General features: G+C 47.8%; 1 pseudogene; it reads right to left on the bottom strand.

Annotated features, from left to right (window-relative positions):
* Nucleotides 1-521: 521 nt before the first annotated feature.
* Nucleotides 522-5622, bottom strand: LOC147668993 (uncharacterized; annotated as a pseudogene).
* Between the last annotated feature and the right edge of the window lie 20514 nt (nt 5623-26136).

Here is a 26136-nt window from a genome sequence, read left to right as displayed (position 1 = left end):
CATGTGGCATTGATGTCACTTCATGGTCTTGCAGCCATGACAGGACATATGAACATCTTTCCTTGTAAACTCACACATTACTGTAGAGAGAGTAGTAGACTTCCGCAGTGTCATCATAGTCTGTCATGGATGTTTGTTTCCAGACTTCTAAGGTACATTTGTTCATGAATCATTGGTTGTATAAGCTAATGTATATGATACGTGACATCATCATTATGGGTTGTGTGACTAGAGCAAGCTGTTCTCCTACTCTAAAGTGTGCCTCGGTCATCTCTGGAGGCTGTATGTATTAACTGCTGTGCTGAGATATGGCATTTGTGATGATTTTGTGTCCCATAGTAAATTGTGGTATATTTGAAGCAAAGAAAAAGCTCAGAAGAAAACTTTCTAGATGTAAGGTTTGGAGTGCAGTCCAGTTTCCACTAGCAAAGTCTTACATACTCCTCACATCAGTTGCTGGAGTGGTGTATGGGAACAGTCAACTACTTGTAGGAATTATTCCACACAGACAGACATTATGGTCAAGGTGGACCACTGGCCAGCTTTGAGGTTTTGGAAATCTTCCCTCTTTGGTGTTTAGGTAGATGTCCCCTATTCCTGACTTAGATGGAATCTGGAGTTGCAGAATCTTGTGTGCCTGCACGAGTGTCCTCTTCAAATGGAACATCGCATCCTCTGGCTGCTGCTGATGTTGATGGCTGTGCTTAACTTGGACCAGGGTCTGTGGTTGATGAGGGTGTGAAAGGCCTGCTGACATTGTCATTGATGTCCCGCAGGACACTGACCAAAGAGGCCACCTATATGCACAAACTAGAGAGATCTTGCTAAATAGCCTCCAGCCTATGGTCACTGGACTGGTGCAGCTCCGTCATTTCCCTCAGAACAGACACTACCTGGTCCAAAGCACCATGACAGTCTTTGTAAAAACCCATTACTTGAGGTAAGGCAGGCTCCGCATTCATATCGTCCGTGGGTTCAGCTGGGCACACCACATGTCTCCTTTCCTCATGTATGGGACAAATGTCAGTTCCCCAAGCATGATACTGCCTTCTGCCAATCGGTCGATACTCCTCTGTGTCCGTGATTGTGTTCATCACATGAGGCTGTGGTACAGGTCAGTAAGGTATTGGGCCACCTGTACTAGGGGCACGGGTTGTGGTCCGTGACACAACAGCTATGGTGGTTGAGGGTGCGAGCCCAGTGACACCAACTGAGTCCGTCTGCTCCACAGGCTGGATGTCAATCTCCTCAGTGTCCTTAAATGGGTTGGGCACGATTCTCCTTCTAGTGCGTCTGACTATATTAGCAGTTGCCCTTGCACAGGACTGGCTACTGCCACTCGGTCCCACCTCCTCAGTGTCTGTGTTGATGTTACCTACCGGAGCAGGTGGTACTGGTAACTACGGATGGGTCTGCTATGCTAGGGGCACTGGTTCTGGATGTTGTTGTATCACCAGTGGCGGTTGGAGTTGTGTGCTAAATGAGACAAACTGAGTCTGTCTAACTGAGCAGCCCAGAAGTGGCAGGAGTGTTGTCATCGTCCACGTCTAAGAAGTCTGTGTCATCACTGAGGGCGTCTTGAGTATCTGCTGGTTCAGTGTTTTGACTCTGCTCACTGGCCTGACTCTGACGTGCATCAGGGGTATGCTCCTCTGTGAACGAAAACACAACGATTATTTTGAAATAGACTTGTTATCCGAGGCTGGACATGTTCTAAGTTACAACTTTGATGTGTGCAGTTACAGGAGCTTACTGACACAGACTGATATCTACAGTGGTGTTATTTGAAATGACATACAACATCTCATTCATTGGCATGCAATATATACATTTCCCATGCTCTGCGTTGTGACTGGTGAGACACTTTCAAGTGCATCCAGCAGACAATTAGTTTGCAGTGTAGTTGCCACACATTAGATTTTGTAAGACAGGTAATTTATTTTTTAATTGTAAATGACAAATGGACCAGTCTGTCAATATACTATGTTGATCCAACAAAGTATTTCCACCCTCGCCCTACCTATACCATAAAGTATGAACTAAAGTATTTTTTACCACTGTTGTGTTTGGATATTGATTGTGTGCCAGTTATCTGTTTGTTGATATGTCCAGATTTCACAGGCTAGAAATTGTTGTTGACCTTGTTTCGCCTTTAATGACCAAACGTTGCAGCAGTATGCTCCTATATCATCTGTTTAATGCTTTTCCAATGGCTGAGGTCAGACTGCTTTGTGTTTCACAGGAATGTTGGTATGCGGTTGGGAATGACTTTAGTCTGGAAGCTGAACGGGCTCCTATGATAGTCAAACAGGGTCTCGTTGCCTGCTCCACACGGGGGAGAGTGAGTGTATCGTGACCTGAGTGTCAGATTACGTAAACAGGATGTACCTCTCAGTTCTGGTTGCCTGAACTTCAAGAGGCAGGTGCTATGAATGTTTAGTGAAACACATTCATTGTGCCACACAGTCATCTTTTTTGCAGACTGTAAATTTGTAAACTCAGTGTTCATACTTCAAAGAAGTAAGGAATCTGCTTTTTAGACATAGGTTATCAGTTTAGGCTATGACTGATACCTATGTAGTGTGTTCAGAGTTTAATTAGTTTGAGAGTTGACTGTGTATTTGGTCTCTCTATGTAGTGGCTAATCCTAAATAAGGAAGTTTTTTCATATTTCTACTGTTCATCAATAGAGTCATCATCTATGTTCCTGCTTGAAGGACATTTGCTTCAATTGTGTAGTGACAGGAAGCTGCAGATATTTGGCATCCTGGTTTTGAGAGAATTCGAGCATCATTGGTCCCTTACATTTAGACCTTCCTGATTTGGATCCATACAGCCTGCTTTCCACTGTCTCTGATGTCCCTTTAAGGAGGCATTGGATCTTTGCTTATGTTCACCTACCTCGGGTGCCCAGGACTTTGTGCTGCTGCTGATGAGTCCATTACTGAATCATTAACTAGTCTGTTGCTCTGGCTTGCCATTGCTCCATCATGCGAGGTTGGAGCCACTAGTCTCACTTGAAGATAGTGCATCGACACCAAGCAGCCTGATTGGGTGTTCGACTGGCATGTTTGGAGGCCGGTTGTCACGTATCCCAGGATGAGTGGGCGTTCAGCATCATGTCTGTAATTTGGAGTTCATACAAAGGGCAGTGGAATTTCTTACGGCATCCGAAACTGATTCAGGTTTTAAACGTATGTAAATTCGATTCGCTAATGGATCAATGGATTGTTAAATAATTTTGGGATTGAGAGATATACTTACCATTGATTTACTTCAAAAGTAAAAATGTTTGCAGAAGTATGTTTGAAATCAGTTGGTGGGAGTACATTTACTGACACTTTCTCAGGCAATTCATATTCACTGGTCGATTAGTCAAAGGGGAGGTTACTCTGCTTAATCTACATTCCTTCATCAATATTGCACTCACTGATTTGTATACCTATCTGTCTGCAGTTCTTTGTGTTATGCACTTTGTTCTACATCATTTTGTGACGCTTATTGAATGTCAAATGAGTCGACTTCCTAGCTGGATAGTATTTTCGTTATTGACCAAAACATTGGTGTGCAGATGTTCTGAGAAACAACATTATTCCATGTTGGACATATTGCCGATGCACAATCACATTTTGTTGTCTCTGTGAGTCAAGAGTGTTTTGACCATCCCCAGAGATTGGATGTTACTATAGACAATATTGTATGTAGTTCTAATTGATATGTGTAAAAGGTTTGAATGACAGACATTCCATGACATGGGTGATGTTTTATTTTCATATGTACATGACAGACATTCTGGCACGTGCGTGATGTCTTATTTTCATCTAGCCTGCAGCGATACATTGTCTGTTATTGACTCTGGATGTATGCGCCTCTCCATTTCCATGCAAGCTCTGCTTCTGTAAAGGTGGGTCGGTAGAAGGATCATCTGCATGACACACTGACAGACCTGATGTGATCTCGATGTGGTCAAAAAGTAGGCGCCTTAGTGTTTATACTCCTTTTATGTTTGAAAGCCACATACACTGTTTTTGAATGACATCACATTTGACAAATGTACACAAGTATATGGATGGTGTTTTGGGTGTGTGATGTGCTGCAAACATTAAACGCGTGTGTCTTTATGAGTATGTATCAAGGTGTATTGAGGGAGTAGTGTTGTTCTCGGCCAATCGACGACCTCTTCAGGTGATGTTTATGGTCATGTGGGATAGTATGGCTTTCTTGATCTTAACCCACACATCTAAAGCACGAAATGTTGGTCAAGAGTAGAACTCGAAGGAGGCCATTTCACTCCCACACTAAGAGGCATATTACCAAGCAATAGCGATAATTATCGCTATTGCTTGGTTAGAGACAAAAATTTACCGCTGAGCTGCGGCGATTTTTACCGCAAATAAACCTTGGAATTACCAAGGTTTATCGCAAATGCGATAAAAATCGCCGCAATGCATGAATATTGCTGAAAAGTCAGCGATATTCATGCATTACCGAGCTAATGCTCTTAGCCATGTTATCCACCTCCCATTGGATAACATGGCTAAGAACTGCTCAGGGCAGGTGTTAGCTTTTGGAGATATTCGGGCTTAGCGCGAATATCTCCAAAAGTTGGTAATAGGAGATAGCGATGTTAGCGACTGTTTCCAGTCGCTAACATCTTGGCACGCCCACTTTGCATGTCATTAGTGATAAATATCACTGACATGCAAAGTGGGGCCCAAGATGGTCGCTATCTCCTACTAGCTGTCGCTAACGTTAGCGACAGCTAGGTAATAGGGAGATAATTTTATCTCCGCTTTCTTGGCTTTTAAAGCCAAAAAGCGGAGATAAACCCCCTTGATAATATGCCCCTAAATTCGGTTGTTGCAGGGATACTGTTTAGGAACATGTGCATGTTTGGAACCACAGGATACCCACCTATGGTACTGGTACATTTGTGATTTATATAGTTCAGAGCCTCAATATGTTGATGTGCAGTGTCCCAGCAAAAAACACGTATTTGATGTATTATTAAAATGCCCTCCTGGAATGTATGTTACATTTCATTATCCATACTGTTACACTTACTTTATGGACAGTTGTGAATATTGTTGTTGGAATACATTAGTTACCACTGGTATATCTTGAGGTGACTGTTGTACAAAGGTTTGTGATGGCACTCCACTAACAGACTCCATTTGCTTATATGGAGAGGCATTACATATGTATCTTTAGTGAGTCATTCACCTTATTTGCACAGTCACACAAGAGACATTCAAATACCATAGTTGTAGTGCTGGGTCTCGTAAGGGTTGATGGAGGAGTGTACAGGCAGGGCATTCTTGTTTACAGTCACATTCATGTGTAGTGGGGACATTTGTTTTGTGGACACTTACCGGTGTCGACTCCACCCTGGATTGCAGTCATTCCCTCAATGTGCATTAATTCCAATACGTTCTCCTCCCATGGCTGTAGTTCTATTGGGGTTCTGGGAGGACCACCGCCAGTCCTTTTGGCCTCCTTGTGATAGTTGATATACTTGCTCTTGATGAAGGAACTGAGGTCGTTCCAGTTCTTTTGACTTTCTCCCTGTGTGCCGAGGGTGTTGCAGGCACCGTCCACTTTGTTTACTATCCTGGTCCACATCTTTTGTTTACGTGTGTGAAGAGTAGTTAGGACTTTAGGACCATAAATATAGGGTTTGTCTCAGATGATTTATTTCACCATGTTAGTGAGCACTTGTCTGCTGTATGCTGTTTTTTGCAAAGCATGGTGGTATTGTGTAATTGCAAACTGACATTTCAACTACAAAAGATGTGGTGGTATGGTGTACAGGAAGGGGGGCGATGAACACGTGGTTTGTGGGAGGTGCTGAATGTTTGCTCTGGATATGGTGATGAGGGTGATGGTTAATAATGGCGTTTCGGGAGTCTTCAAAAGGCATTGTGGTCTTCATTTTGAATCCGTGTATGGACTGGGCAAGAAACGTGTCAATTAGTGATAGTGATAGTGATAGTGTTGCTTCGTATGCATGTGGTGTTTGAACCTGCCAATGAACGTCACTTCTTTAAAATTGGAATCGTACTGTGATTTGTTGCTTCTAACGTAGGTATTGGAAGACCGCCTATTGGTATGCACCACTACCGGACCGCCGATGCCTTTTTGTACTCGTAATGAACTCGGCACACGAGTTTGAGGTGCAGGCGGTGCAGAGCGATGAACTCACGATGGTTTTTCCAAGCACGAGTTTGGCGGAAGACCACCAGCTGAACGGCTGAGCCGGCAGTGGCGGATCTGCATGGAAACTCATAATGGGGCTGACGGACTTGCTCATGCATGGCGGTGGCGTGGCGCAGGTGGTTCCCACCATGCGGATCTCCAGACTCCTAATCAGGCCCAGAGATACTAGCTGGAGCACACATTTCCGGTGCAAGCATATTAGGGTATACTTAGGGTACTTTTTCACTCATTAGCTCAGTATCTTTGGCCAAGATGGGCAGGACCTCATTATGAAAACCCATTCACTGAGAGGTAATGCGGCTGTTTCTGTGGAATTCCACAGGATCTTCTGCAATTCTCCTTGCAACTTCTTATTAAGTGAAATATATCTGCTCAGGTGCTAATTGGCACTGAAGGAAAAAAATGAAAAAATGTTGATGTTATCTAGTGATTTATTAAGGTGTATTGTCATGACCCTTTGCTACATGGTGGGATGTATGAGCCAGTAAGATAGAGTAAATCTGAATTACAATGCGGCCCCTGGGGGAAGTAGGGTCGCAGACCAGTCCTCCCCGGGGTTCTCGCGCAATGAACGGAAGGACAAGGTGGAGGGCGGGACTACAGGGGTTAAAGGAAGGGGTGGGATTGGGGAGGGCATATAAGGTGTCAGGAGAGAAAGATCCGGCCTCTTCCTGACACCTGAGCACCACCGGGAGGATGTTTAAGTCTGTTAGGGTTTAGGGTCTGTTTTTAGTGGTGGCTGATTTGTCGATTGGCTGGCAGGAAAAGGGTTGGCAAGTTGTCATGTCAGTCCCCGGGGAGATGCCCCTGGGGAGTTTTTGGTGTGGCGGGTGTTTTCTCCACGAGGCGAGTGAGGAGTCCGAGCAGGCCGGTTGGAGACATCATGGCGGGCATGTCTATCGGGTGCAGCCCCTGGCCCGGTTCACGTTCAAGTTCAAGTTCAGAAATTTGTATAGCCCACTACTCACCCAGAGGGTCTCAAGGCGCTTGGGTGAGGGTGGGTGCATTATTTATCGAATAGCCAGGTTTTTAGCTGCTTTCTAAAGGAGAGGTGGTTCTGTGTAAGGCGGAGGTGAGTGGGGAGAGAATTCCAGGTTTTGGCCGCTAAGTAGGAGAAAGATCTTCCTCCCATGGTGGATCTATTAATGCGTGGAATTGCCGCAAGGGCTTGATTGGAAGAACGTAGTTGGTGGGTCGGTGTGTAGAAGGACAGTCGTTTGTTGAGGCATTTGGGTCCTATGTCGTAGAGGGCCTTGTGTGCATGGGGGAGGAGACAGAATGTTACTCTCTTGTTGACGGGAAGCCAGTGGAGATCTTTCAGGTGACCGGAAATGTGGGCTTGACGGGGGATGTCGAGTATGAGTCTGGCTGAGGCGTTTTGGATGCGATGTAGTTTTTTCTGTAGTTTGGCTGTGGTTCCGGCGTAAAGGGTGTTTCGATAATCTAGTCGGCTAGTGACTAATGCGTGGGTGACTGTTTTTCTTGTTTCGGTGGGGATCCAGCGGAAGATTTTTTTGAGCATGCGTAGGATGTTGAAGCATGATGATGTAACGGCGTTGACTTGTCTGGTCATTGAGAGGGAGGAGTCTAGGATGAAGCCCAGGTTCCGAGCGTGATCTGTGGGTATGGGTGCTGTACCCAAAGCCGGTGGCCACCATGAGTCGTCCCAAGCTGAGGGTGACGATCCTAAGATGAGGACTTCCGTTTTGTCTGAGTTTAGTTTTAAACGGCTGTTCTTCATCCATTCGGCTACTTCTTTCATTCCTTCGTGTAGATTGGTTTTGGCGGTGTTGGGGTCTTTGGTGAGGGAGAGGATTAGCTGGGTGTCGTCAGCATATGAGATGATGTTGAGGTCGTGTTGTCGTGCGATGGTTGCGAGGGGACTCATGTACACGTTGAAGAGGGTGGGACTGAGTGATGATCCTTGTGGTACGCCACAGATGACTTCGGTGGCCTCAGATTTGAATGGGGGGAGGCGGACCATTTGTGTTCTTCCAGCGATGAACGAGATGATCCAGTCCAAGGCTTTTCCTTGTATTCCTACGTTGTTGAGGCGTTGTATGAGGGTGTTGTGACAGACTGTGTCGAAGGCGGCGGAGAGGTCAAGTAGGATGAGGGCAACTGATTCTCCGTTGTCCAATAGCGTTCGGATGTCATCCGTAGCAGCGATGAGGGCGGTTTCGGTGCTGTGTTTGGCTCGAAAGCCGGACGGTGAGGGGTCGAGTGAATTGTTGGATTCAAGGAAGTCGGCGAGTTGGCTATTGACGGCTTTCTCGATGACTTTGGCCGGGAAGGGGAGGAGTGAGATGGGGTGGTAGTTCTTGAGTTTAGAGGGGTCCGCTGTGGGTTTCTTCACAAGGGCGCTGAGTTCGGCATGTTTCCAGCTTTCTGGGAAGGTAGCGGAGTTGAGGGAGCAGTTGATGACATCGCGGAGATGGGGTGTGATGATGGAGTTTGCTTTGTTGAAAATGTGGTGTGGGCATGGGTCAGTTGGTTAGCCTGAATGGATAGAGTTCATCAGACGGATGGTGTCTTCAGTAGAGATTGGGTTCCATGTGCAGAGATTGTGAGAGTGCTGTTTTGGATCGGAGATGGGTGGAGAGGGTTGTTCTTCGGATAGGTTTTCAAAGCTGTTATGAATGTCAATGATTTTGTTGTGGAAGAAAGAGGATAGGGAGTTGAAGAGGTCTTGGGAGGGAGTGATGTCGTTGGAGCCGGCTGTGGGGTTGGTAAATTCTTTGACGATGTTGAATAATTCCTTGCTGTTTTGGGCGTTGTTGTTGAGTCGATCCTTGAATGCTGAATTTTTGGTGGATCTGATCAATTGGTGGTGTTTGCGGATGGCGTCCTTGAAGGTGGTCAGGTTGTTGATGGTTGGGTTTTTTCTCCAGGTTTTCTCGAGTGTACGACATAACTTCTTGGATTTCTTAAGGTCGTCGTTAAACCATGGGGCCTTTTTGTAACCTTGTTTGATCTGATGGTTTTTCAAGGGTGCTAATTCGTCAGCGCTGTGGGTGATCCATTGTGTGAGTTTGGTGGCAGCTTGGTTTGGGTCCGATGATATGGTGGGGGGGTTTTGGTTAAGCGATGTGAAGAGTTGGTTGGTGGTGATTTTGTTCCAGTTTCTTCGAGGAATAGGTTGTGGTGGGATGTGGGTCGTGGTCTTTTTGTAGCTGAAGTGAACGCATCTGTGGTCCGTCCAATGGAGAGCTGTGGTGTGATTGAAGGAAATGTGTTTGCTGGAAGTGAAGATAGGGTTGAGCGTGTGTCCGGCGAGGTGGGTGGGGGTGTCAACAAGTTGTTTGAGTCCGAGATTGGCCAGGTTGTCCAGAAGGGTGGTGGTGTTGCTGTCGTTTTTCTTTTCTTTTTCTTGATGAAGTCAGTGATGTCTTCATTGAATTGTGTGCGGGTTCCTGGTGGTCTGTAGATGAGGGTGCCTCTAAGTGTGGTCTTGGGGTCGGTGTGGAGCTGGAAGTGAAGGTGTTCGGCGGTCGCGAGGTTATCGTCGGAGTTGGTTGTGATTTGGATGTTCTTTTTGTGGACGATGGCGATGCCTCCTCCTGTTTGGTTGGTGCGGTCCTTTCGGATGATCTTGTAGACATCCGGGATGGCTATGGCGATGTCGGGGGCTGAGGAGGCATTCATCCAGGTTTCTGTAAGGAAGGCGACGTCCGGAGAAGTAGTGTCGAGTAGGTCCCAGAGTTCAGTGGCATGTTTGTGGATCGATCGGGTATTCAGCAGGATACAATTCAGGTGGTTCGAGACGGAGTTTTGATTGGAGGGGGAGGCGCTGGCATGGGTGGTGATGCAGGTGAACTTGCATGAGTGGCATGTGAATGGTCCGTGGGTAAGTCCTGGGGTAGCTACGCAGCATTGTGGGGAGCGTCCGGGGTTAACTGCGAGGAGAGTAGCGGTGTCATATGTTAAGTGAGTGGGTTGGGAATTGCGAGGACCAGGGGGTCTGGTGCTGGGCTCGGTCTAGGCGCGGACGGGCGTAGACGGGCTTACCTTTGGCGCACCTTCGGCGCGCATGGGGCACGACCGCTGCGCGCGGGAGCATCTGTCATATATGGATGGTGGAGGGGGCGGGGGCGAAGGAGGGTCAGCTGGGAGGCGGGAGCGGGGAGGGGACATGGGCCAGGAGTGGACACAACAACAACAAAATGGCTGCTTAAACTGAAAGCGAAACGGGGCACAGCCGAGGACCGGCAATGAATACAATAGCAGGCTACGGCAATTGAATATCCAACAATGCAGCGCTAACGTGCACAACACTAATCAGCTGGTACAATTTCTATTTTTCAATAAGCAGGCTATGTTAGTATTAATTTGGCAATGCGGCGCAGATGGGCACTAATAGCACTGTGCAGGCTACGATACCAGGCGCTGTGCGAATGCGCGCGGTCACGGGTCCAGGCAGCAGGGTAGCAGGCAGCAATGAGGCACACGATCAGGCAGCAAGTACCGGAGCGTGGGTGAGCGACCGCTTCGGGGCAAGCCCAGGTGGTCACAGCGTTAGGAAGGAAAGGACGAGCTTACTCTGTCTGTGGGAGGGAGGGTCAGCTGGGAGGCGGGAGTGGGGAGGAGACACGGGCCAGGAGTGGACACAACAACAACAAAATGGCTGCTTAAACTGAAAGCGAAACGGGGCACAGCCGAGGACCGGCAATGAATACAATAGCAGGCTACGGCAATTGAATATCCAACAATGCAGCGCTAACGTGCACAAAACTAATCAGCTGGTACAATTTCTATTTTTCAATAAGCAGGCTACGTTAGTATTAATTTGGCAATGCGGCGCAGATGGGCACTAATAGCACTGTGCAGGCAACGATACCAGGCGCTGTGCGAATGTGCGCGGTCACGAGTCCAGGCAGCAGGGTAGCAGGCAGCAATGAGGCACACGATCAGGCAGCAAGTACGGGAGCGTGGGTGAGCGACCGCTTCGGGGCAAGCCCAGGTTGTCACAGCGTTAGGAAGGAAGGGACAAGCTTACTCTGTCTGTGGGAGGGAGGGTCAGCTGGGAGGCGGGAGCGGGGAGGAGACACGGGCCAGGAGTGGACACAACAACAACAAAATGGCTGCTTAAACTGAAAGCGAAACGGGGCACAGCCGAGGACCAGCAATGAATACAATAGCAGGCTACGGCAATTGAATATCCAACAATGCAGCGCTAACGTGCACAAAACTAATCAGCTGGTACAATTTCTATTTTTCAATAAGCAGGCTACGTTAGTATTAATTTGGCAATGCGGCGCAGATGGGCACTAATAGCACTGTGCAGGCTACGATACCAGGCGCTGTGCGAATGCGTGCGGTCACGAGTCTAGGCAGCAGGGTAGCAGGCAGCAATGAGGCACACGATCAGGCAGCAAGTAAGGGAGCGTGGGTGAGCAGTAAGTGGTGCGCGTGTGGGGAATGGCCGGGTGTGGCGGGGGGGGTGGTGGTTCACGCAGAAGAGCTGCGAGAGTGCATGTTGGACGTGGCGGGACCTGGCAGGTAGAGAGGGGACACCCTGTCGTGGAGCGGGCGGGGGGTCCCGCGCCGCGCGCACGCTTTTCATTTCCTGAGGCTTTTCCGGGTTTTCGCCTCGTTGCCTTTGTCCGCGGGGGGAGAGGGGCCTGGGGGTTCGGTGTGTGAGGCTGTTGGGGGCCCCGCAGCGGGGTTGGGGGTGGGGGGGGTTTCTTTCCCTCTTTGTCCGCTGGCCTGGGGGGGGCTTGCCCTGGACGCGTGGGGGGAGGGTGGGATCTGTCCCAGTTCAGGCTGTGGGGGGAATTTTGGTCGCAACTGCTCCTCGTTTTGCGGGGGAATTCCGTTGCTGGAAAGGGGTGGCCCCTAAGGTTTGTTGCGGGCATTCATTAACAGTGGTTAGGCAGTGGGCATTGACACACATTCAGTGGCGAAGCCCGGAGCCGGCAGTGGTCCAGCAGGCCCCCAGCCATTTTCTGCAACAAGGTGGGGCATGGGCCCATCCATCCTGGGAGCCCGCTCTATTCTGGCTGGTCACGGGGCTCGGGTGATAGCTGTGGGGGGAGGCGGGGGGCAGGTCCCGGTGGAGTTTGTAGGCGGCACGGAGCAGGGTATCAGGGACAAGTGTGAGGGACGGCCGGGAAGGCGCGAGGCCCGGTGGTGCTTGGGCCTACCTGGTTATGGCAACCAGGTGGAGGGAGCGGAATAAGGACGGTGGTCAAGCTCGGCAACAGGTGACACCAGCGGGCGCACTACGGCCTCCAAATTCTGGTCCGAAGCAGTAGGGGGGTCCGCGGCGGCCTGCCCTCAATCGGGGGATTCGCGCAGCATCTGATACACTTTTATCCAGACACTGTTAATTATGTACTGTGTATGAGTTGGCATGGTTGTGGTGTGAGAAATGCGTGGGGTCAGATGGTGTGGTTGCGAGGGGAGAAGTGGGCTTTGTGGGTGTTGTGTGATGGGGATGTTGGGTTGACTGGTTTGGTGCGAGAAGGGTCGGGGCTGGTTGGCTACTACGGGGGGGGGGTAAATGGTGTCAGGACTGTTCTTTATTGTTACAGTGGTCAAGGGTGGCCAAGGTTGGACTTGCAGGCACAGCCACGATGGGCATGGCGCCTATGGGAAAAAGGGCGTTGTGCTGGAGCAACCCCTTAGGTGCGCGATTAAGGCTGCAGGCTGGGGATGCGGACAGCTTTTGCGGGGATCATGGCAATTCAGATGCAATGTGCTGCGAGTGTGGGGGGATGTGTTGGGGGATACCAGTGCTGCTGCGGCAGGAGTCATGACGGGAACACAGTGTGGGCGACATAATTCACAGCAGATACTTGGCAACGGGATGACAGGGATTGCCGGTCGGCTCCCAAGTGGCATTTGGACGTGACATTGGCTTTCAGGAAGGGAGGCTCTGGGGTCAGGATGCTTACACTGGCGGTGGGGAGGAGTGTTCCTGTGAGATTTGGAAGCTACCCGCAGCATGAGGGGCGCAGCAGTGTGGCAGCGCCATGGGGGTGCAAGGTTGGAGTAGTAAAGGCGGGGTGCTAGAGGTGCCGGGGAGGTGAAAGCCAGGTTTTGGTGTACCATGTAGGTGGCGGAATGATTCACATCTTGGCATAGCGGATGCGCGGGGGGGGTTTGTCGGTGGGGATATTCACGCGAAGGTAGGGGAATTGTTGTGACGGGCTATGCAGGAGGGTGAGAGGTTTTCGTTCCCAGGAGTTGGTGACATGGCAGTCGCTTGGGCGAGAAAGGAGTGCAGGAGGGAATGCACAACCTATATCAGTGGACTCAGGCCTGGGAGAGTTTTCATGGGATGAACGTGGTATGGCGGGAATTGTTTGGGAGTGGTGTGTTTTTCGAAGGAACGAGGAGTTTCTGAAGGAGGCATTTGCAGGGTGTGAATAGCGGCTCGGGGTGGACCTGTTTGGACAAGTGTGCATGAGTAGCCGAGGGCGTATAACAGGGGGGCGTTTTTGGTGGGGGATGGCCGAGGTGGTGCGGGAAGATGTAACGCGGTGGTAGAGGTAAAGGGCCGCTGTGTGCTGTGGTCTATGAGGGTTTGTTTGTCATTGAACTGGGTGCTTGGTACTGCACGCCATGGAGGCTGGTGTTTATGGTTCAGAGCTAATTGCAGATAAGAAGGGACCGAGGGAGGGTAGGTTGGATTGGTGAAGGAAGTTGGAGGGAAGGAGTCGTTTTTTCGACAGGGGTGAGACATTTCTCCTGGTCTTTACTGGCCTTGTGTGTAACAGGGCTGTTTCTGTGGCGGGACGGTCTGGCGGAGCAGTGTGGTTCTTGGGGGCTCGGGGGCGGCAACAGCTGTGGTGTCTTAGGGTGGGTCCTGGGGGGGGGGACTGAGGTGTCTGTGACGACGTGGGTACTGGGTGCATGGGGTTTGTATTGCAGAGGGGTTTAGGCCGACGGCAGTAAGAGGGCTGGGGGAACGACATGCATTTTTGCAGGGCTAATTTTTCTTTTCCACCATGGGGTCTGGAAGTAGAGCGGGAGCCAGGGCAGTCACCTGGATGGGGTGGCCTTTTCTCCCGGTATTTGGTCGACATAGGATGTGCGCTAGCGGGTGTGTAGACGTTACTGTGTGGGGTCCACGATCATTGGGTGGTGACTTGGTGAGAGAACGGGTCGAGAACATTTGTGTGGGGGCGGGGTGTTTGTGCCAGTACGATCACCGTTGAGCACAGGAAATGGGAGGTTGCCCTGATTTGAGGATACATGAAGGGGAGAAGTTTACTGGGATATGTCAGGTCTGGCATTATCCTAGGATGCTTGGCAGTGGATGTGTTTCCAGTGAACGGAACATGGGGCGTCCTGGACATGCGCATGGTTTGTGCTTGGGGGAGACGGTTTGGGGGGTCAAGGATGTGGAGGTCCAGGCCATGGCGCTCTGGGTGATGGGACTGTTTGGGGTGAGATTGAAGGTGGGGGCCTTTTTCACAGGGAGCCACCTGTCACGGTCAAAGAATGGTCGGGACCGTCACTCACTTACATTCAAACGGAGGTGCATGCGGTGGATGGTCGTCCACGGGGGGCACCTAGCAGGGACAACGTTTGGCCCGAGAAAACCTGGGTACGGAATGCAGGCCCGGTTTGATGAATAGTCGTTCACTGCGGGTAGGGGGTATCCACAGTTAGCTGTCCACCGCAGGGCGATATAAGAGATGAAGGAGGGTGACCGGGCAGGAGTTTGATTCCTTAACAAAGACTGGATTTTGTTTGCATTAAGATTCCTTTTATGGACCGAGAGCGGTCTACAACTGTTATGGTTTGCCAAGGGATACGGAGAACTGCGGTACAAGGGGTGGGTGGTCGTCCACCTCGGAAGTGGGGGGGGAGCATCTTGGGTGACCAATGATTGGTCCGCGGTTGTTGGTTTTGGTGTACTCAGGTGACAGTGGTGGACGGTCGTTTGCCACGAGGGGGGCACTGACCCAACGAACGAAGATATGCAAGATGAAGTGAGGAGGAACGGGCAGTGGTTTCATGCTCACCTAAGACCAAAGTTTGTTTTCATTGACATCACATGATCATCTAAGATCACGTCACACTCTAGAATGCTTCTTTGTTGTCATGAACTTCTAAGGTTATTCGTTATTTGCAGACATGAAGCACTTCCATAGAGGGGGGACGAACTTACATGTTACACGGCCTTTGGGGGGGGGGGGGGGGGGACACCTTTTATGGACCAGGAGCGGGCAATTATTTGCAATGGTTGTCGAAGGGGCAAAGGACGGTTGTACAAGGGGTGGATGTTCGTTCACCTCAGGAAGAAAGGAGGCACATTGGATGGCCAATACAGTGATCCGGAACGGTTGCTGGTTCTGCTGAAATGAGTACAGGTGGTGGATGCAGGCCAGGTGGTGGATGGCCGTTCACCGCGGGGGGAGTGAATTTTTTTGGCCAAATGATTGGGACCGGAAATGTTGCTGGTTTATACGGGCATTGGGCAAGGTGGTGGATGGTCGTTTACCGCGTTTGGGGGGGGTGCTGTTTTCCGGCAGGGTATGGCCCCATGGGATGTTTTTGCTTACCCGGCATGCAGGTGCAGGCGGGAGTGATGGAATATCACAGTGTTGAGAGCAGTTTTTCTTGGTGGGGTTTGTCCAGGGGACATTCCTGAATTGCAGGGGAACCATGTTCGGTGGATGGTCGTTCACCAGGTGCTGCTAAGTGGAGGCTGCCTTTGGGCACGGGACTGAAGGGCGCGTGGGCCCGTTTCTGGAGGGGCACTTTTCGCGATTCATGTTTATATCAAGAGTGGTATTTTGCTGCAGGACCCAGGGTGAGGTGGTGGATTGTCGTCCACTGGGAGGCTTCAGGTGCGGCTGGCAGGAGGCTTCAGGTGCGCAGGACAGTGGGGGGGGGTGTGGGGCACGTAACCACTCTACGGGGGTTCCCTGGTTGGCGGTACTCTGGAGGGGTGGGGAGTCACAAACGGGCGGATCCACCCCTCGGGTGGGGGGAGAACAGTACATAGGTGACTGATAGTGGGGCACGGGAGGCAATGAGTAATATTGGCAAGGTCAACAGAGGATGCTTGGAGGGCAAGTGAAGGTGAGAATGGGGAGAGGAAGGAGGTTATCGTTTGAATGGGTGAAGAGTCAGACAGGTGAGAGGGTTTTCGAAAGGCAGAATGGAGAATGCATGGGTATGGGATGGAAACGTATATTTCATGCATTGATGTACTGTTAATAAGTCTAAATGATTGCAACCTTGTCCTAATAAATGGCCTTTTACGCTTCAAGTAACAGCGTGGAGTGTAGTTATTGCGCGATTGTGTTGCCCTGCAGGCACTGCCTCAAAATTCACGTAAGGAAGATTTCCATCATTGTGGGAATTGACTGGCTCTTTCAATTAGCAGGAATATTTCCAATGAGCATACACTTGTAAAGCAGATGTGATATTAGATATATCAATCACTCTGGAATCCAGTCTGAAAGCTATTGGATTTGTCTGTGATCGAAAACACATTTGATGAAATCAGTGATTAATTGCTCCCTTACTTTGAATCGGAACTTGTTATATGTCATTTCATTTTTGCTACTTTTAAAATGTGTAAAACTCCAAACACTTAAGCACAAGTTAAACACAAAAACGTGTCTGCTATTCACTAAGCACACTACTCTCATTTGGAACAAAGTACAGCAAAATAAATTGTTTCATACTAAAAATACATTTTTTTATCATAAGTCAACCATGACAAATGATACTTTCTTTCATACTCTTTCTTTTGTTGAAATTAAATTGTTTAATAAAATAAAGCAAATTGCCTTTTGATGTCGGGTCTTTTCCATTATTTCTGGACCAAATAAATCCGCTTTAGTAATTGATAATATCTTTTGAAAGCTTCTCGGACACATATTGCGCTAGGAAATTAATAATTTACACGGAAACCTACTGGAACCTTAAATCATAAGAAGTAATAATGAAGCAGTTTTATGAATCCGGATTTCACGCTTTCCTGAGTCTGTAGCTACCAACACATGAACAAAATCCTTCACATATCCCTTCAAAACAAAACACTCAATTACTAAATATAATTTTCAAATACTTTCATTAAGTGATACATAATGTTTTGCTTTATCTTCAGAATAAACGCTTTAATTATAAAATGTTGTCTGGAAATAGACTCATTGCTATTCAACTAGGATAATTAAGGGACATATTCTCTGTTGTAATTCCAGTAGACTAGAAACTACACTAGTTGGTACATATATGCCTTCCTTGGCGAATATAGTTGAATTATGAATGGCAGAGTTTCAAGGTACATTATTGAGATGAGTCATGGGTAAAGTGTGTGCATATATTATGGACTTAATTTACAACTTTTTGGCACTGTGCAGTGCCACAAGGCTTCTTGCTGCACCGCCTAGTGTCAAAAGGAAAGGACAGGAATGCATGCACCATACACATTCCTGTCCTTTCTGCCTGTGCCAGTGCACAAATTGGTACCTAGCACCAACGTATGCACAATCGCAAGGGTGTCGGCTTTGTTGGCACAATTGTTCTTGTGTAGGAAGAGACACCTTTCTGCATATAAACAATCAATGAAGACGTTTGCGCCTTTCCATGCGTGCTGTAGTACACAAGGAAAGAGAAAACGAGGAGAAATAAAGTTATTTCTCCTTGTTACACCTCCACCGCTACACGCACATTTTTGATGCATTCCCAGATTTACCGATTCTTGAAAATCTGGAAATGTTTCAAAACAGATGGGTGTTGCATGGGAAAACCCACTGCAACGCCCATGGAAATGTTAATATTGGACAAGTCAATGCTGATGTACACAATGATGCCTTTATGTATAAGAATGAGATCACAACATTATTATCGAATTTCCCCGTCATGAACTCTCCATCAACCCAACTCAGAAATAAGTGATCAGGCAGGTTTGAGACCTACGCCTGAGAATTACTGATTGATTGGTCACAGGTGGGGTGACACGTAGCTGGCATACACATGTGCGAAAAAGGAAATGCAGATCAATCCCACAGATAGGTGAAATGACACCACATTGGTCCAGAGAGATTGCCCCATTACACCACACATGGCCCGAGAGGCGCACGCATTTCCATAAACATGACAAAGTCAGATGCCATATGAAGTTAGGATCTCCCAGCCAATCAGTACACAACACACACAGTACACAGAGCGATCACGTGCCCCTCAGGCCAGACATCTGGACATGTTATCTACTGGCCCACATTGTGTCCATGCAAGGTCGAGGCCTACCTGCATTTATTATCAGGGGCTCTCTTTATGACTTCAAAGACAAGGCCCAAATTCCTTTTTAAAAAATGATGGATGAAAACAGTTTATGATACCCAAAGAAATGTATAAATGTTTGTTCAGATCGATTGTACTTTAAATCAGTCCTCAGACCTGTACTCACAGCTGCAGCATTCAGGGCCGCACTGGCTGTAGCGGGCATCAGGTGTTTTCCCGGGAGGCTGGAAGGGTGGAGGTCAGCTTTGTCATTTTGAGGGTCTTTGTTTGTTACTGGGGTCTGTTTTGCAGCTGTGCTGCAATATTGGCCCCCAGTAACAAAAGCATCAGTGCTTCAAACTTGCATCCCCTGATCCCCCTCACCCAGGGGGGCTAGGACTACAAAATTGCCAGGGCTGCTTTGGGTTCCCAGTCTGGCCCTGCCAACATTTAATTAAACTGACTGATCCTGTTTTGCCAAATGCCTCTTGTTTTTTGCTTTTTCAAGGTAAATTCATATCCGAGCAACATTTTGTCCAGCCAACCGGGAGAGATTCATACCTCGGACCCGACTGCAGAAGAAAGAAGCGGACCCCTGCTGGATGTATTCACATGTGCACACTAAGCTAGGTGAGGGGACACCGCAATTGATTGGAAGTTTTGTTGAACACGCAGGTTGGTTGTCTGTCCTGAGGTCGCCGTCACAGTGGGTATGAGACCACATCTGATCTTTAGTCCCAGCACTTGGTGCATGACAAACTTGAAAGAAGCACAAAATGTCATCAAGAGCACCCTGCCACTATATCTAGCATTTTACTTATTATATGTGTCCTACTGAGTACTAGCAGGGCAGCCTTAGAGGCATTCCCTCAGACGTCTTCTTTTTTCAATAGTCAATAAGCTAGGAAAGGTGAATGTTGGTTGTCGCTTGGATGGCAGCTTGTGAGACAGATAATAAGCTTCTCTGATGGGTGTGACACAGGGTCACTATATGGACCACTGGGCATGATACAGATGGTACACATGTGATAGAGGGCCGTCACCTCAATCTTATTTTTTAGCCTACAAGAGTTTTCTCAGTGCTACCGGAGGCTTAACAATGTTGGTATCTGAAAGAAGTAAGAGTCGTTTTTCACTTGGACAGAGGGTACACCTGGCCCCTAGGTGTGATATAGGGTGGAATTGGATGGATGTCGCTACAACGCATACTTTTACAATGCATACCTTTACAACGCATTTTTTTCACCGCACCATCCATTACAACGCATTCCATTACAACGCATGCCATTACAACGAATTCTTTGAAACTACCTTTACAACGCATTCCACTACAACGCAGACTACATTTACAACGCATACCATTACAACGCATACCATTACATTGCATGTATGGTAAGTATTGGATAGTGTAGGGGTAAAAATTACTATTCTAACTCCAGGGGGGTGCAACAGTAGGGTAAGTGTTCGATAGTGTAGGGGTAAAAATTACTATTCTAACTCCAGGGGGTGCAACAGTAGGGTAAGTATTGGATAGTGTAGGGGTAAAAATTACTATTCTAACTCCAGGGGGTGCAACTGTAGGGTAAGTGTTGGATAGTGTAGGTATGCGTTGTAATGGTATGCGTTCTAATGACAGCGTTGTAATGACATGCGTTGTAGTGGTATGCGTTGTAGTGACATGCGTTGTAACGTTTGCGTTGTAATGGCATGCGTTCTAATTGAAGTTGCGTTGTAAAAGTTTTGTTGTAAAGGTAGTGCGTCCTAAAAGTTGCGTTGAAAGTGTTGTTTCCCGGTGGGATTCGACGTTAGAGAAAACGATTGAACCTGAAAGATCAGGTGTAGCTTGTGTTTGGCCAATAAGGGTCTGTGGTTGTCAAATTATTCCTTTTTCTCTGCCTAAATTGTTATTTTCTTTTTCCCAGAGTCAATATCGACAGACTATCAGGCTCACTTAGAGCTTCCCCTGCTGATAGGATAGCATACATTAGGAACGGGCTAAGGTATTTTTGATAAAGTCATAATTTTTCCTTTGATGTTGTGGTGCTGATAATTAATTTTACTATGTTTTGTCCTAAGTATTGTAGTTTGAGGATGATTCAATGTGGTATATGAAGGTGCTGCTATTTCTCAAATCGTTATTTTGATGCCAAAGCAAAATTTGTTATTCTATATGATCCCAAATTTGAATGCCGTTTTATTAACAGGTGCACTTTCTTCTAGGTTATGACCCTTCATATGCGTTGATATTTATGTTTGTGCAAAGCTCATGTTGATACATCTGTAAATAGTGCTGGGCTCATAGTAAAGTAGTTAGAATCAGCAATCCCCATGTGTATATCTCCCCACAACCACAGTAGAATTTAAGTAGAAACAGCTAAGAGGTCTTTTGTTTTCCAGAATTGAGTGGGCGCACTTCCTGAGTAACCGCAGAGTACAGTTCTGAATATGTGATAAGTTAAGGCAATGAGGCGAGCGGTAGTACCCTTAAACCACTCAAAAAGTTGACCAGAAGACTGATCAACTTGAACTATAGAAAAACAGCTATGCCCCTGCACTTAAACATGTTTGTGATGACGGGTAGTGGCTGTGATATTAGTATCTTATAATTGACAAATATTGTTTTAAACAAATCCAAACATGTAGTTAATCTCTGAGAATAAGTTCATAATTCTGGGATTAGATAATATCAGTAGAAACACAGTTCGTTCTTAGTGTGGACACTTCTGTTTATTGTTCCAATTCTTTAGCCAACACTTGGGAACAAGCTGCGAATCTTCAGAGCTGAATTGGGAAAACTATTGGGACTAGAAAAAATCCGTACAGATCTCTAGTCGTCTGTCAGTTGAAACTAGGTAATTTTTGAGGAATACGGCCGGTACACGGCTCTGTTCCGTGTCCTCGTAGGAAATATTTACGATCGATGATCAGTCGGAAGGAAACGCCCAGTCCGGGCGTTGCGCGGAAACTTGGATCGAATGTCCAAATCATTAAAGGGGTATCTTTTTATTCCCCGTAAAAAGAGTATACCGGGAGGAGAAAAACTTTGTACGTAGGCGGGTGCGCCGTCTTGTCAACGTAGGCAAGTGTCCTTGTCGTTGATAGTCTCCCTCTTTCAAGGTTCCCGGTTGCCGTGTTCAAGGTACGGACCGAACTGTGTTTCTACTGATATTATCTAATCCCAGAATTATGAACTTATTCTCGGAGATTAACTACATGTTTGGATTTGTTTAAAACAATATTTGTCAATTATAAGATACTAATATCACAGCCACTACCCGTCATCACAAAAATGTTTAAGTGCAGGGGCATAGCCACAGCAGAATTTAAGATTCCCTGAATAAGAGAAGATTGGGTGCATCTATCTTTCAAAACTACCAAACGTATCATGCAGTCACCATGAAAACACATGCAAATCAGGTTCCACACACAGGTTAGAAAGCATAACAAGTTTTAGTAAGAATAGCTACTAAGGAACAGTCACTTTTCTGGCCAAAAGAGTGAACCTAAGAAACTAACATAATACGAACAAATGAGGACACACATACAGACCAAATAAATAGGGCAAAAGAAGAACAGGAGAGAAGTACTATTAGAACTTATCGTCTTTGTGTGATTTTAAGACACTTGATGATTTAGCTGCAATTTAAACTTGCCTAAAACGTAATTCATTTGCTTGCTCTTCCTGCTCCTGACCCCGTTCCACCGCGGCTGTGTGCCTATCGAGCGGAGGGTCTCCTCGTGAGCAACACGCTCTATACTACTTCCTGCCTGCCACACTCTCCACGCAGGTTAGCGTGCTAGTTATTTTCTCCCAATGTATATTTAAGATGGGGACATGGCGGAAGCGCAGCTGGCGCACCGTATTCGCGCCGAAGTTGCGCCTAAGTTAAGCCCGTCTGCGCCCGTCCGTGGACGGTTGCGGCCTGCCATAATGCCCAACTGATTACCTACTCTTGCGCTGATCTCCACGCACTCCAACACTCTGGCCCCTATATTCCCGCGCTGTCGGCGCTGCTCTGGATTGTGGTATTTTGATCTCCCAGGGCTTCCCCTCAGGTATACCTGTATTGAGTACCCTGACACATTGCAACGATTCCTCTACATTTCTTCCTGGCGTAGGGTCCCCTGGACCACACTCCCTGGTGGTAGTCTACCTTAACACTCGCTCGCTGGTGAAACACCAGCTTGAGATATTTCAGTTGCTGGATGACAACAAGTTGGACATTCTTCTTCTCTCTGAGACCTGGCTAACAGAAGACTCTGTCCTGGATATCCTTGATGCTATCCCTACCGGCTACTATATTTTACAATCTAATAGGGCCGCCGGGAGAGCTGGAGGGGGGGGTTGCAGCTATCATTCGCTCCCAGTATAAGTTTACTACCCTTGATACTTCCACACTTTTTAAAACTGATAGTCTTATTCTTAAATTTACCTCTCCTAGGTTCTCCTTTATTTGTGTTCTTGTCTACAGACCCCCTGATTATATGACTCTCTTTCCCCAACAGTTCGGTGACTTAGTTTTCCAGCTAATTATCAATCACGCTAAAATTCTTAATATTGGTGATTTTAATTATTGGCCATCAGATCCTCTGGAAAGTAATCTTTCTGAGGAATTTACTGATCTCCTGCTTGGTCTGAATTGCAGTCAGCACATAACAGTAGCTACCCACAGCAAAGGCCATATCCAAGACAAAATTTGGACGACTAATTTTGACATTTCTCCTCCTTCAGTTTATCCTTGCTCCTGGTCTGATCATTTCTTTATTTCCTTTTCCCTCAACTTCACTCCGCTTATTCACCCTACTCCTATTACCAATTTCACTGCCCGTAACTGGAAACGAGCCAACCTCGCAGAATTTCATTCCATTCTAGCTACCACAGCCCCTAGGGGCCAGGCCTCAGTGGCTGGCCAGGCTTGTCATCTCGAGCAGTGGCTGGTGTCTTCCAGCAATAAAGTGGCCCCGCTAAAAATTATAAAAACTAAATGCCCTCATGACGCTCAGCGGTGGTTCACAGACCAACTGAAACTGGATAAACTGGCCCTCCGCCAATCTGAGCGCCGCTGGAGGAGTAATTACGGCCTAGAATCTAAAATTGTGTATGTAGACCTGTTGAAACGGTATAAAAAATCCATTCTATTGGCTAAAACCACTTACTTTTCCCAGAAAATAATGGACTCAGCCTCTAAGGCTAAGGACATTTTTTCTATCGCCGAGGAGCTCGCCTCGCCGGACCGAGTTACTGTCCAACCACAACCCACAGAAGCTCTCTGTGATTCCCTTAACTCATATTTCATTGATAAAATTGCCACCATAAAGAATAACATTCCCCCTCCCTCTTCTTCTACTCCTCCTCCACTACCCCCTATGAACCCCTGTCGCCTGGATGTTTTTCCTCCTATCTCCCCGACTGAGTTTATTTCTCTTTTACATATGGTGAGCTCGGGCTCTCCTAATGACTGCTGCCATCCTCAAATCCTCAAAGAAGCCTTCTTGGCCTGCCCAGATCCCCCGTTGGCACTGCTTAACAACTCTCTGGCCACAGGCACGCTACCGGATTCTTTCAAACAGGGGGTTGTAGTCCCCATACTAAAGAAGCCTGGTGCCGACCCTTCTGCCTTGAGTAATTTTCGGCCGATCTCCCTTCTCCCCTATCTTGGAAAAATCTTGGAGACCTATGTTACTCGCTGTCTCAGTGCGTTCATTGAGGGTTCTTCCTTTTTGGATATTAGGCAAGCTGGCTTTAGGCCAGCTCATTCTACTGAAGCTGTTATTGTGGCTGTGATGGACGTGCTGAGGAAAGGCGCCGACAAGAACACCGCCCAGGCACTTGTACTGTTGGACCTGTCGGCCGCCATTGACACGGTCGATCATGCCATCTTGATCGACTGTGTCAACAACGCGGGTATCCAGGGTATGGCTTTAACGTGGATCAGATCTTTCCTGCACCAGCGGTCTCAGGCAGTTCATCTGTCTTCTTACTCCGCCCCTTATTTCCCCCTTTCTTGTGGAGTCCCACAGGGCTTTGCCCTGTCGCCACTTTTATTCAACCTCTATATGCAACCTCTTATAGCTTCCCTTCGTCACACCCCGGTTACCATTTTCAATTACGCTGATGATTTACAGTTGATCTTCCCTGTTGATTCCACCCCTTCTTCGTGTGCCAACTTCCAATCCACCATGCTTGCCATCTCTGAGTCGATGCACTACAGCCAGCTGAAGCTCAATCCCAACAAGACGGAGTTAGTGTTGACGGGTGGGCTGGTTAACCCTTGGAATTCTAGCTTTTGGCCTTCTTCCCTTGGCTCTTCGCCCAGCCCTGTCAATTCGGTAAAGAGCCTAGGCATAATCATATGTAGTGACCTGTCTATGAGGCCACAAATTAATGCGGTTACATCATCCTGTTTTTTTCATCTTTGCAGGCTTCGCAAAATTTGTAGGTTTCTTACCACCGAGGCACTCATTCTCGTCATTATGGCTCTTGTCACCTCCCGTATTGACTACGCTAACACCCTCTATGTTGGGATACCTGCTTAGCATCTCCACCGGCTGCAGCTGTTGCAAAACCAGGCAGCGAGACTGGTTTTTCACCAGCCTAAACACCAACATGTTTCGCCCCTGTTGAGGAGACTGCATTGGCTCCCAGTGGCTTCTGGCTGCATGTTTAAACTTGGCTGTACTGTATTCAAGGCCCTTTCCGATCAAGCTCCGGGTATTCATTACGTCTAGCCTCAGCGTTATGTTACCTCGAGAGATCTTCGGTCCACCTCACACAACTTGTTGATTGTCCCAAGGTACAAACGAAAAAAGCATGGTGGCCTGTGCTTTTCTTACCTGGCCCCCACACTGTGGAATTCCCTTCCGAACTCCCTCAGACTCTGCCCCAGCTATGTCTGTTTTCGTAAACTTCTCAAAACCCATTTCTTTCAATTAGCCTATGAGTAACTTTGATACACTGTTCCCCCGCATTTGTTCTGAGCGGCATGAAACCGCCTGGTGACCGTGCACGGTATAAATGTTTTTAACATAACATAACATAAAACTATTTGCCATCTTCAAGGAGGCGCAGACCGATAATCCTATCACACAGTCAGCAAGTAAAGCGTCCACACCTCCCTCGCCAAATGCAGGAATGGAGGTGCATGATGTTAGGTCTCACGCATTCTGAGCACCACTCCAGTCCATTACTAGAGATCCCCAAAGCGTGAAATCATTCTGTGGAGTTCAGCCCACCGAACCCCAGCAGTGCGAACAACATATTGCATCAGATACTGGACAGGGAATCCCAACTGTAATTTTCCATACATGCAGCAATGCTTCATAAGGCAGGAGAGAAGGCAAGTCAATGGAAGAAGGAAAAAGACTTAGAACAGGAAGAAATTGAGATAGAGCCAAGACATCACTGCAAAATCTCTGACCTGGGAGCAGGTGATCCTGGTCAGAACAGCTGTGGCTGCAATGGTGTAGAAGGAGGTGGCAACCATGGGGGTACCGCCACAGAGGTTGAAAAGGATAAAGTATGTAGTAACAGGATTCGAGGATGAAGTGCAAAGCACGCCCAAAGAGGGGACCTGGTCACAATCCCCCCTTCCGCTCTCAGAACTAGATAAATCACTGGTCATCACGGGGAAGCACAGCATCCGGTGGTAAGCACACACATCTCCACTCTCATGTGTCCCATGCTTTCAGTGGCCCAAAGGTCCGAGAAGGATTCCACCATCACAGTTCTGG

Source organism: Lissotriton vulgaris, unplaced genomic scaffold, assembly GCF_964263255.1.
Source record: "Lissotriton vulgaris unplaced genomic scaffold, aLisVul1.2 SCAFFOLD_928, whole genome shotgun sequence".
Lineage (NCBI taxonomy): Eukaryota > Metazoa > Chordata > Amphibia > Caudata > Salamandridae > Lissotriton > Lissotriton vulgaris.
The sequence above is the reverse complement of the archived record's forward strand: the minus strand, read 5'-3'. Positions and strand labels throughout refer to the sequence as shown.